General features: G+C 29.3%; 1 protein-coding gene across 6 annotated transcripts in view; it reads left to right on the forward strand.

The window, feature by feature from the left end:
• Nucleotides 1-8,583: 8,583 nt before the first annotated feature.
• The window catches only part of rsh (Rap GTPase activating protein radish), a 176,633-nt gene continuing 172,715 nt past the window's right edge, over nt 8,584-12,501 (forward strand). For 4 of the 6 annotated variants that reach the window (XM_085483181.1, XM_085483188.1, XM_029304047.2 and 1 more), the window contains exon 1: nt 8,606-8,644. The gene's annotated coding sequence lies outside the window, so the exon portion shown is untranslated. Of the gene's footprint in view, nt 8,645-12,501 lie in introns of all 6 variants that reach the window. The other 2 variants (XM_085483194.1, XM_085483183.1) reach the window with 2 other exon arrangements.

Genomic DNA, 12,501 nt, shown 5'->3' on the forward strand with positions numbered 1-12,501 from the left:
TAAACTAAGTAGTATTACTGTGATTTAGTCAGACATGCCTTCATCTCGGACAATTCGTTATAAATTTCAATATAATTAATATTAGTATTCATAGTATTAATTATTAATCCTCACATAATGTTCTAATTAATGGATCATCAATTTCTTTCGTTCGCAAAATTTTAAAGTAGTATCACCATGATTTAGTCAGACATACCTTACTCTCGAACAATTCGTTATAAATTTCAGTATATATAATTAATATTAGTATCGATAATATTAATTATTAATCCTCACATAATGTTCTAATTAATGGATCATCAATTTCTTTCGTTCGCAAAATTTTAAAGTAGTATCACCATGATTTAGTCAGACATACCTTCATCTCGAACAATTCGTTATCAATTTCAGTATATATAATTAATATTAGTATCGATAATAGTAATTATTAATCCTCACATAATGTTCTAATTAATGGATCATCAATTTCTTCCGTTCGCTGCAATTTTAAACTAAGTAGTATTACTGTGATTTAGTCAGACATACCTTACTCTCGAACAATTCGTTATAAATTTCAATATAATTAATATTAGTATTCATAGTATTAATTATTAATCCTCACATAATGTTCTAATTAATGGATCATCAATTTCTTCCGTTCGCAAAATTTTAAAGTAGTATCACCATGATTTAGTCAGACATGCCTTCATCTCGGACAATTCGTTATAAATTTCAATATAATTAATATTAGTATTCATAGTATTAATTATTAATCCTCACATAATGTTCTAATTAATGGATCATCAATTTCTTCCGTTCGCAAAATTTTAAAGTAGTACCACCATGATTTAGTCAGACATACCTTCATCTCGAACAATTCGTTATAAATTTCAGTATATATAATTAATATTAGTATCGATAGTATTAATCATGAATCCTCATATAATGTTTAATGGATTAACGGGTCGAATGGACATTTTGCACGGTTCTTTTTACGTTTTCAATCCTGATCTCGCGTTTCGAAAGTGCGCGAGTGTCGCGACTGAGGCTGAAGAGGAGGCCGTATTTCAATCGCTCGCGCTTTTCCTCTCACCTTGCTTTCCAGTTGGCTCTCCGACACACATTTCTCTTTTTCTTTCGTTCTTTCGGGAACAGGTGGAAAAACATCGCCGGCAACGTAATGGACGAGCGCGGTCCCGCGCGGAGCATGAAAGATTCACGAGCGGACGAACGCCTCGTCGACGCAACTTTTTGATTAGGCGATTTTTCCAAGGTTCTCTCGCAGTGATGTAAGCTAAAGCGCGGCGTATAATTGATGCGTTTCCGCTTAATGAGCGCAAGTAAACGCCGGAAAAGCGCGTCGCGCATCTCCCTGGCGAGACAAACGTAATCTCGTTAGATTTGTGAGAGCAATATTGTTTTTTATTTTTTGCGAAAAAAGAAACGTGCACCATTATGCAGTACAGCTCGAAATCCGGCAAATTTTAAAGGTTTTTCCACCAGTTTTTCCCCTTATTCATTGTCACACGGTGCGTCAAATTTTCCGATAAACTTTAAAGCTAATAATCTGATTAAATCTTTTTTATTTATTTTATTTTTATTTTTAATTATTTTTATATACTTAATTTAAAACATAAAATTCTTTTATCTGTTACATTTTTTATTAAGCTCAAAAAGCTCTCATCTATTACATTTTATTATATATTTTATATATGTATATTTTTTTTTCCTTTATATTTTTTACATATTTTTTACACATTTTCGAATTTTAATTTATAAGGGAGAAGGAATAGGTTTTAAATTGGTCCAAGGCAAAAAATAAAAGATAATTATTTATTCAAGTTTATAGTAGATGCAACTCGTTCTTCTTTAACTTTGATTGACAAAAATCTGACCGCGTAAATTCGCCTGTTCTCTTTTTCCTTTTTACGTCTCTGGATCCTCCACCAAGATATATTCTCTGGTTTATAGACTTAGGTACACTGTCATCAGAATTGGGCAGATATGTATCTTAAAAAATATATGAGATACGTAATTCTTGAATTAAAATTATCAATAGAAATTATCAGAAATTTTATTTTTTAAATAATAGTAGGTAATCTTTTTGTAATTATTTTAATATTAAGTATATAGTATATAATTAGAAAATTAAAATAATAATTGTATTTAAAAGTATTTATAAATGTATTTAAATATAATTAGTATTTAAATATATTTCAAAACCAAAGTATTTCGATAGTATTAAAATATATGTCAAACAGTATCTTGTAACTCGTATTTAAATATTTCGTTTCGCAGTATCTGCCCAACCCTGACTGTCATTCATTACAGAATAGCTTGTCTGCTTCTAACGTTTTAGTGCCTTTTAGTACGGTGCTAAAATTTGATTCATCGCGCGCGTATCTCGCGCAATCTATGCAAAACGAAATGTCATTCGCACCACAGTATATTTGGCAAATGGACAAATTGTGTCGCATCTTATACACGAAATAAAGATTTAACGCCGTAGCCGTTTACGCGACGCTGAAATTAATCAGTCTATCCAACTTAATTTTATCGCAATTACCGCGAAAAGATTTAACTGTGCTTAGCTAAGTAACAAAAATAGCAAGAATATTTTATCTTAATGCATGTAAGAATTCCCAGAATATATTCTGTAAAATATATTTATTATTACACTGAAAAAAAAATTGTTAAATCAATAAATATTTATTTCAATACTGCCTGCTTTATTCAATCATTTATTTGAAACAAATAAATATTTTATTTTCAAAAGGATTTTCCTATATTAAATAAATATTTGTCATATCAAATCAATATTATTACTGATTTATTAGGCAGTATTGAAATAAGTATTTATTTAAATTCAATAATTTTTTTATATATTTGTAGCTCATCCTCCGCAAGATAATTTACATGTATACGTATTTTAAAGAAAGAAAGAAAATAATTATTCCTTAAGAAATTGTACTTAATAGTGTAAAATATCCTCTTGAAGAGGATTACTTACACGAATAGAATTAATTGCTTAGGATGCTGCGTTTTCAGTGTCTCGTAAATGGAAGCTCAGCTATTTTCCCGGGAGTTAAACCGTTGATAAACAACGACGATTCTTTCAGCAGAATGCCAAACATTTATCGAGCCTTTATCGATATGTCACGAATTATCACGTTTGTTGCGATAATTTAATTTTTTGTCACAATTAGATATTTCGAATTCGGTTGAAGAAAGAGCGTTAGAACGCGAGGAAAAATGGAAAGAAAATCTAGGTGAGATGGCGAAAGAAAGGCAGATGGAAATCGCGAAGGCCGACGAAAAGATGAGGTTCTCCTCTCTTGGAATAAAGGCAGCCGGGAAAATGCGAAGGGATCGTTCTTGCACGAACGTGACACGAGACAGAAATAAATGTTTTGCGTGCAAACAAATGTTCCTTCCGAGGAGCCCAAAGTAACGATCTTTAATCTACATTTTCGTAGAATTTATGGCAAAATTTAATTCAGGCGGAAAATTCACTTCAGGATACATTTTAACTAAATTTTAATGTGAAATTTAATTATAATTACGGAGTCGATATATCCAAAATCGAATATAACTCAATATTAATCACTAACGTCGTATGTAAAATTACAGTGTCGGATAAACGAGTTCGTACGATGGCAAAATGAGTTTATTATACGACTTTACGCTGCCTTCTCGTTTTATTAGATGATCATTTTTCTGATACACGGAATACCGTATTTCCAAGATATACGAGTGCAATAGTTACGTATTAATTATGGCAAAAAATGTTGAAAGCAGTGACGAGTAACTCTTTAATGTAATTAAAAACTTCGTCTCACACACAGTGATATTACGTTGTTGAATAAAGCTGCATCTCGCGAAGGAATTTCGCAGCTATAAATGGACAACATATTTTATTGCTACATTTTTCGGGTGCTTTGCCAATATTATATATTATCGAAGCGATTGGACAGATTTTAAGCGGCGAAAATTAGCCCCAATTTTCAATAAAGTATCTCGGGAAATCCTGCCATTATTCAGAATTTCTTGATGAACTCGGCTCCCTTATTTTGTCTCGTTCTGGCGATTAAAAATTTCCTCCCTGCGAACCCTTTGTATTTAGAAGATGCCCATACAGTACAAAATATTATGAATGTTTTCAAAGAATATTTCTAAATATTTCTATAAAATATTGCATAAAAACATTTTAAAATAGTTCTAGGAATATTTAAAAATAATTTAAACATTTTTTGTGATAACATTTTGTAGAATATTTTAAAAAAACTTTTAGAAATATTTTTAAAAATGTTCTTCTTTATTGCTCAGGCAATATTTTCTTAAATATCTGATACATATTTTTGAAATATTAGTTTAAATTCATATTCAAAAATATTTTTAGAAATATTTCTGAAAATATTTTTGAAACATGAAAAAACGGACATAGAAACATTTCAAAAATATTTTCGAGAATTATTTTATCTTTTAAAACATTTTAAAAATATTGTGCTACATGGATGTATCCTGCCTCTCCCTAAACCCTCTTCCCCTATATCCATCCCTTATTCATTATATCGCGTCGCCCCAGAAACTCAACTTCACGGATTTTGTCGGTTAAGCAATGAAAACTTTGACGTCATCCGCATCGTCGGCTCTCGAATGAATTCCCGAAGGGCGTCCCGAAACTTTCGATCTTCATTTTAGGCAGTTTCTTTGATCAACACTGGCTTTTTTTTTTTAATGAAACGTGAGAGCTTAAAAAGCAAAACTTTGTCATCGAAGTTCGGATAGACTTCTATCTGTTCAGAATTTTAATTCCAGGTTCGTTTATAAGTATATAATCTCGATCAAGAAATTGTATAAAAAAAAAATCTTTCCTTCTTCCCTCTTAATCAACTTCGAATTCATCAAAGAAAAATATAATGTTATTAAAGTCAGGACTTTAATACTTTATGGTCCCTCGATCATTTTTATTTAGAGTGTTGAATTTATGTTGTAAACGTAACGCAAACACACACTCGTATAAAATAATACACTAAAAAAAAATATCTAATATATTACACAAAAATATGTAAAATTACATAAATAATAAGTGTAAAATTACACGACAAATAATAGAAAGGTTTACCTTTTTATTATTTATCATGTAATTTGACATTTATTATTTATGTAATTTTACGTATTTTTAAAGTAATTTTACATATTTTTTTTACAGTGTATATACTAATTATTCAGGTAGGAATTAGACTAGTACGAGCTAGATGTTATATTTATTTTACAGCCAACGCGTATAAACTAAAATAATATAAAGTATATAATAATAATAATAATAATAATAATATAGAGCCAAAATTAATATAAATAAATTTATAAAATAATTTTGTTGTACCTGACTTTTCTTTCTTTTCGATTAATTATTTTTATACGAATCATGTTATCTATATTTTATTATAAATATTATATAAAATTATACATTATATGTTATATTACATATATATTTATGTGTGTTCGAGAAAATATTAACCTTATTTGCCTGCAACAAAAGCGTGTCCTTTTGAACTTTGTGCGCCGAAACAAATAAAAAAAGCAAATGTAAATACGGGAGGGTATCAGCTCGTACTATTAAATTGTCGACATAACATTCGAAACATTTTATATGTAAAATATCCCGCTCGCGCGATATATAGACAGCGAATGTAATATTGTTCGGCAAATGCAATATCGTTATACAATTAATGTGATCAAATATTTGCTCACTTTGCGCAATATTAATTCTTCGCCGTCGGATCTCTCTTCTTGACATATACGGATAATTAAATGGGTATACATATTTTTCGCTGCCTATACAGTGGTGAATATATGTATGCAGAAAAGGATACATTGAAATCGGGACAACAATCGAGCATAAAATATTCTCAACAAAATATTGTAGATTCCGAGAGTTTCCCATACAGCGCCACGAATTCGCGACATAATATTTCATGTAATTTGTGTATGCATTGTCGCGTGTGTAATGGAAGGTACATTCGACAATTTATATTTCATTGGCCGAAAATCATCGCAAACGCATAGGGCGACGTAATTAATTATTTGCAATCGACGCAATTCATTGTTAAAAGAATCGAACATGACTTTTTTATTGGATTGTTTCATCAGAGATTGTAATAATGTGTGTTTAAATGTGAATCTCGTAAAAACATATTGCGAATAAAGATAATGATAATTTAATCGATACGTGAAAAACTTTTCGTAAAATATTTCTCGAAAATTTACTTCGAATACATTTTAATTAAATTGCACAAAAGTTAATTCCAAAATCGATGTTTAAAGCCAACTAGTTTATGCGACACATGAAACCAAATATCAATCATTTCTCTTAACCATATATTTTTTGTAACGGAATTATATAAACTAGAATAATGTGCAAAGAAAATCAATAATTAAAAATTGAGATTTATTAAATAACAATAAATTAAATAAATTAAAAATTAATAATGTTAAACATTATTTAGCACGATGACTCTTATTCAAAATACTTATATATCGCAACACTGGCTCTTCAATATCCACAAATTACACCCTCAATCTTGAACGTCAAAAAAATAATAAGAAGCTTTAATTATGAAGTGATTTACATTTATGGATGATTAATTGTGTTGTGTCGCCTCAATTGCTCTCGTAAAATATTAGAAAAAAAATTTATATTTATTCGCAAAAAGCATAAAAACGTTTTTAAAATTTTTAACATCAATAATTGAAGCATTTAACAAGATAAGCAATATATAAAAGTAATATAAAAAAGAAAAATAGAAAAAATGATTTTTGTCTTTTGTAAAACATGATTGTACGTTTTCCGTGATATTTATTTTTTTGTTGTTTAATTCTGCAACATCTAGTACAAATAATTTCTTTTCAATCCTTGTAAGCGTGTGACTATTATTGGTATATAATTGGAAAATGATTAAATTTTTTAAATCTTGATAATTTTGTAAAAATGTCATAAAACATACACACAGAGATAAATTATATTTAAAAAATAAATAAATTTTTCAGTTTTTTTCTGTCGAATTTTATACGTCTTTAACATCGTATTTTTACAATATAAATTTATTAAATTTATTACCAGGATTGGGCAGATATGTATCTTAAAGTATCTGAGATACGTATTTAAATACCGAATAATCAAGTATTTTTAATTTTGTAATTATTTATTTAATTTAAATGTATCTTGTATTTAAATATATTTATGTAATTACATATATATATATATATATATATACATATATATTCTATATGCTATTATACATATATAATATTATTATAGTTATATGCTATTATATGTTTCTTCTATTTATTATTATTTTATAAAGTTTAAAGTTCAAATAAATAAACTTATTTTTCAAAGTGTTGAAATTAATTTTTGATATTATTTTTATATAATTCTACTGTCAGACTATATTATACTTAATATTAAAATACTTACAATAAAATCATCTACTATTACTATTATTTAAAAAATTTAATTTTTTTAAATAATAGTAGATAATCTTTTTGTAATTACTTTAATATTAAGTATATAGTATATAATCAGAAAATTAAAAAAATAATTGTATTAAAAAAAAATTTATGAATATATTTAAACACAATTAGTATTTGAATATATTTCAAACCCAAAGTATTTCAATAGTATTTAAATATCCATCAAACAGTATCTTGTATCTTGCATTTAAATATTCTACATTTCCAAGTATCTGCCCAACCCGGTTTATTATTACAACTCAATTCTTCGCAATTCTAGATGAGATGCAGCTTTTCTTTATCCCACAACACAAATCCAAGAGAGACGAATGAAAAAGGTGCAATTTACAAAATCATCTACTATTACTATTATTTAAAAAATAAAATAAAAAAAATGAAATTTTTAAATAACAGTAGATAATCTTTTTGTAATTACTTTAATATTAAGTATATAGTATATAGAAATTATATTAAAAATATCAGAAAATTAAAAAATAATTGTATTAAAAAAAAATTCATAAATGTATTTAAACACAATTAGTATTTGAATATATTTCAAACCCAAAGTATTTCAATAGTATTTAAATATCCATCAAACAGTATCTTGTATCTTGCATTTAAATATTCTACATTTCCAAGTATCTGCCCAACCCGGTTTATTATTACAACTCAATTCTTCGCAATTCTAGATGAGATGCAGCTTTTCTTTATCCCACAACACAAATCCAAGAGAGACGAATGCAAAGGGTGCAATTTACAAAATCGCTAAAATATCTCGGTTACACCTGCCTCATCCCATCCCACAGAATATCGATTTGTTTGGACGTTACGTGAACTCTTGTTAGGCCGGAAACATATCCCTAAACGTGTCCCCCTATATATCGCAGAGAGAGAGTTTCCGAGAAGAGAGAGCCTCATCCCTTCGTTCGGCCTCCACCTGCTCGCTTTTTCATCCCCTACCTATTCAACCCCCACAAACTCTCTCTCTCTCTCTCCAGTCGTGTGTATGTACACGTAAACGCAGAGGGGATGGAAGGCACGTCTGCGCGATGAGGACCGGGATAGGAGTGAGCCTCTTTCGGGATCCGACGTGCTTTTCCACCCTCGGCGACGACAGTCCTGCCGCATCGCCAAAACGTACCACACAATCGTGAGTAAATTTGCAAACTCGCCGATCTTCTCTCATTCTACTCCACCTTTTCGCGCTAGGTTTCTCTCCCTCTGTCTCTCTTTCTCTAATGTAATGTGTCCCTCTTTTTCTCTTCCTCCGATCGTCGCCGCGAACTTTGTCTCTCGAATTTATCTCTTCCGCGAGGAGGTCTCGTGGTAACGCGCCGGCGGAGTTTCCGGTTTTCAGTTTGCGCGCCCGACCGGAAAACGTCGCGTAAAACTCGCCTCGTGTCACTCGAGATTGTCGGAACAGCGATCTGTCAAATCTTTCGTCTTTCCGGATTTTTTTACCCGAACGATCGTTTCAGTTTTGCGCGGTCAAGTGAGATAATCGTGTAGTTTATTAGTAGTCGTTCGGAAAATTAATTTTGGAAATTCAGCTTGTGTAAATATTCATTTGTTCGTTTGTAGAGAGGATGAGAGAGCGAATAATACGCGCGAGTCGTAAAGCTTCGTTTCCTTGATCGGAAGTTGCTGGGGCTTTTATTGGCGGCAAATCGTTTAGCTTTATCGCCGAAGCAATCTTATAGTCATGTACTATGGAAAACACTTTTGTAACATTTGTATGGCGATTGAGATTTACGTGATATAAAAAAAAAGATATATATATATATCGAAATAATAAGGAAAAATCTTCAGCATTTTAATATATTGGATCTTGTAATTTTTCTTTTAGTATTTATAATTTTGCCAAGCTTAGAATTAAATTACACGTTGAAGCGATTCGTATAATTTATCATCATAAAAATATAATATTTTTTCAGATTTAAATTTTCTCATGTAAATTTTATTCGAAAAAATATCGGTCGCCCTGGAAAGTATCTTTCTAAATCACGATGATAGATGTACTTAAAGTTTGTAGATCTTAAGCTGTTATCGATGCCGTTATCTTGTAAGCCGAACTCAGGCAAAGTTAGTAATAAAGTCTTTTTATGGAAATTTTTTTCAAAGTCGTATTAACGATCATGTAAACCAGTTTTATATAAAAAATATATATCCATATATTCATATACTATTTTTTTCAAATCTAAAGAATCTTGAATTTTTCATCTTTCATGTTTCTTACTCTTTAAAAATAATTATTTATTGACATAGAAATGTTTTAGAATTTTGCAACACTTTACATATTTGAAGCTTAAATTAAAAAGGCCTTATTCATAATTTATATAAGATGTTAAAAGCAATATAAAATTTCATAGAAAAAATTTATTTATATAATGCTGTTTTAGACATTTTTACAAAATCATCGAGATTTTAAAATTCTAATCATTTTCCAATATATGTATAAATAATAATAGTAGCGCGTTAGTCTCACAAATAGTCTTACAAGAATTGAAAAAAATTAATTATGCAATAAAAATAAATAAAAAAAATAGATATCACGGATAATATCAAGTTTCACAAGAGACAAAAATCACGAATACAAATAATAGTCGCGCGCTAGTCTCACAAATAGTCTTACAAGGATTGAAAAAAATTAAATACGCAAGATGTTGGAGATTTAGGCAATAAAAAAACAGATAAAAATAAATAAAAAAAAAAATAGATATCACGGATGATCAAGTTTCACAAGAGACAAAAATCACGAATACAAATAATAGTCGCGCGCTAGTCTCACAAATAGTCTTACAAGGATTGAAAAAAATTAAATACGCAAGATGTTGGAGATTTAGGCAATAAAAAACAGATAAAAAATAAATAAAAAAAAAAAATAGATATCACGGATAATCAAGTTTTGCAAGAGACAAAAATCACGATATCGATTCGCGACATGTTGCATCCCTCATACGGAATCGTGTCGCGCGAATGATTTAGTCAATTATGGTAACGTGGTGCGTATCATTCGAGGGTGCCGTCGCGCTCGAACTCTCGGAGCGAAGAAATAAGGACTTCCGTTTCGGCAGACGGGGATTTCGCGACCGTCGGAAGTTTCGAACGATCGAGGAAACGAAGTTAGGCGAGCGCGAGATTACGTTACGAGACGCCGTATCGGATGTCCTCTTGTTTCGCCGCCGGAAGACGAGTCAGCTGGTCGCCTACCACGGGTCCTACTTCCGCTAAAACTCATCAGATCTGTCTATGTATACATCGTATCTATTAAAATTCATGAGAACATTTTCGCGCATCTCGTGCGCGAAGTATCACAGAGTGTCCCAGAACCATCGGATGTGCTCTTAACCGCACATTTTTCTTCCTCTTTCAAATTTCCGCTCAGAATTCGAGTTGTTTTTAGCGAGAAATTTATCGTCATTTTTAACATTGTATGATTTTTTTTAATTACACATAAAATGAAATAAAATACACTTAGAATTAATCAAAGAATATATAATTTTTATTCTTTTATTTGCTGTTCTAAAATTGATTGGGTTTTATATTTTCAGTAGATAATTATATGCAAAAATTATATGGTTGAAAAAAATTATTGGTTCCTCTTTCAAATTTCCGCTCAGAATTCGAGTTGTTTTTAGCGAGAAATTTATCATCATTTTTAATATTGTATGGTTTTTTTTAATTACACATAAAATGAAATAAAACACACTTAGAATTAATCGAAGAATATATAATTTTTACTCTTTTATTTGCTGTGTAAAATTGATTGGGTTTTATATTTTCAGTAGATAATTATGCAAAAATTATATGGTTGAAAAAAATTATTGGTTCCTCTTTCAAATTTCCGCTCAGAACTCGAGTTGTTTTTAGCGAGAAATTTATCATCATTTTTAATATTGTATGGTTTTTTTTAATTACACATAAAATGAAATAAAACACACTTAGAATTAATCGAAGAATATATAATTTTTATTCTTTTATTTGTTGTTCTAAAATTGATTGGGTTTTATATTTTCAGTAGATAATTATGCAAAAATTATATGGTTGAAAAAAATTATTGGTTCCTCTTTCAAATTTCCGCTCAGAATTCGAGTTGTTTTTAGCGAGAAATTTATCATCATTTTTAATATTGTATGATTTTTTTTAATTACACATAAAATGAAATAAAACACACTTAGAATTAATCGAAGAATATATAATTTTTACTCTTTTATTTGCTGTTCTAAAATTGATTGGGTTTTATATTTTCAGTAGATAATTATGCAAAAATTATATGTTATGATTGAAGAAAATTATTGGTTCCTCTTTCAAATTTCCGCTCAGAACTCGAGTTGTTTTTAACGAGAAATTTATCATCATTTTTAACATTGTATGATTTTTTTGAATTACACATAAAATGAAATAAAATACACTTAGAATTAATCAAAGAATATATAATTTTTATTTGCTGTTCTAAAATTGATTGTGTTTTATATTTTCGGTAGATAATTATGCAAAAATTATATGGTTGAAGAAAATTATTGGTTCCTCTTTCAAATTTCCGCTCAGAACTCGAGTTGTTTTTAGCGAGAAATTTATCATCATTTTTAACATTGTATGATTTTTTTGAATTACACATAAAATGAAATAAAATACACTTAGAATTAATCGAAGAATATATATATTTTATTCTTTTATTTGCTGTTTTAAAATTGATTGTGCTTTATATTTTCAGTAGATAATTATGCAAAAATTATATGGTTGAAGAAAATTATTGGTTAAAGAAACATCTGATGTTTGGGACATTCTATATAAATAAATCGAAAGTTTGGATCCCCTCACGATATACGTTGTTCCCTCTTCAATATTTATACATATAATATATATCTAAATGTAATTCACGATAAATATCTAAGCACTACACCAAATCCACTTGTGTATGCAGCCGTTCTAGTTACCCAGAAATACGAAACATTCTGTTACAAAATGTTAGATATAGCTATCTGCATATATAGTCTACATGTGAGC

Source organism: Nylanderia fulva, unplaced genomic scaffold (assembly GCF_048542155.1).
Source record: "Nylanderia fulva isolate GAGA-0341 unplaced genomic scaffold, ASM4854215v1 Scaffold10, whole genome shotgun sequence".
In the NCBI taxonomy this organism is placed as follows: Eukaryota; Metazoa; Arthropoda; class Insecta; order Hymenoptera; family Formicidae; genus Nylanderia; species Nylanderia fulva.